The 1,253-nt window shown below is 34.5% G+C and overlaps 1 pseudogene; it reads left to right on the top strand.

Moving 5' to 3' along the window:
* Positions 1 to 398: 398 nt before the first annotated feature.
* On the top strand, positions 399 to 884 carry LOC141502803 (E3 ubiquitin-protein ligase RNF114 pseudogene; annotated as a pseudogene).
* The last annotated feature ends 369 nt before the right edge of the window (positions 885 to 1,253 follow it).

Genomic DNA, 1,253 nt, shown 5'->3' on the forward strand with positions numbered 1-1,253 from the left:
TACAGAATCTTATACAATTTTAACATCCTTATTAGGGGTTACCTTTTGGAAGCAAAAAAAAGAGCATATTTTGTTCTAATGGGCAAATGACATTTTGTAATCAATAAATGGAATCAAATATGGTGTGCCTCTTGATCAATTGCATGACTGTAAAGATGTGATTTGCTGTAGAATATCATCTATAATGATAATGATGGTAATTGTTTTTCTTCATAATCGAAGAAGATCATGACCCCAGATGAATGATGGCATGACTTGCATATTATATTTAATAAATAGTGAGGCAATATACATTGCCTTTTCCAGAATTGTTTTCACCTCATGACCTGATTTGATATTAAACAAAAGCCTGCCGGTTTGGAGGAGTAGTAGGGGAGAACAAAATGACTAGAGAATCCATGACTGGAGAAATCTGTCTGTGTAGTCTGTCTCTGTTTCTGGGAATCAAAACCAAGGACTTAGAAAAGCAAATTGAAGCAACTGAAGCAACCTTTAGGACTGCAATAAAAATCATGAGGTTTCCTATTCCAAGGATCGGAGCTACCTAATGGAGGGTGTTAATGCTACCACTAAGGATACAACATATCAGTCAATGAATATCCCAAACTAAATCATCTTTCCTTGTCCTTATTGTCCTGAGAAAAACTTCGATCAGGAAGGTCTAGTTGAAAACTGAAAAATATCTCACAACACAGATACTAAATAAGTGGGTTTGTCCAATTTATCCCCCATTGCCCTGGGGAGACCCCAGTGACCAGAGTGCTAATTTTATGGATCCCATTCAGATGTCAATTTCAAGTTTTCCTATGACACTTTTGTTGATTAATTTTTTGTGGGTGAATATGATAAACCAGGGTTTGCTACAATTCTTGATGTATAAGTGAACTCAAAACATGTTTCAGAACTTTGATTCTTTTTCTTATTCTAAGATTTATAGAGAAGAACTAGAAGTAGCAGTATCTTTTTCATAAGCATGATTATAGCAAGGATCTTAGATCTCACTCTTTTGTGGCCCTTGAAATTCTTCGATGCTATCTTTGCTCCATCCTTTCTGGAAGTTTTAGTGTATTATATTTTAATTTCTACATCCTTTTTCAAATTGTGCATTTTTTTCCTTTACTTCTGCTTTTGGTTTTTTACCTTCTAGTATTTACTGGCTACTTCCCATAAGCTTGAATCACATTCTAGGGCATTATAGCAAAAAGAAATATCAGAAAAATCTAACTTCTTTATTTTCTTGCCCATGAAGCTAT

The sequence above is a fragment of the Macrotis lagotis genome, chromosome 1 (genome assembly GCF_037893015.1).
Source record: "Macrotis lagotis isolate mMagLag1 chromosome 1, bilby.v1.9.chrom.fasta, whole genome shotgun sequence".
In the NCBI taxonomy this organism is placed as follows: Eukaryota; Metazoa; Chordata; class Mammalia; order Peramelemorphia; family Peramelidae; genus Macrotis; species Macrotis lagotis.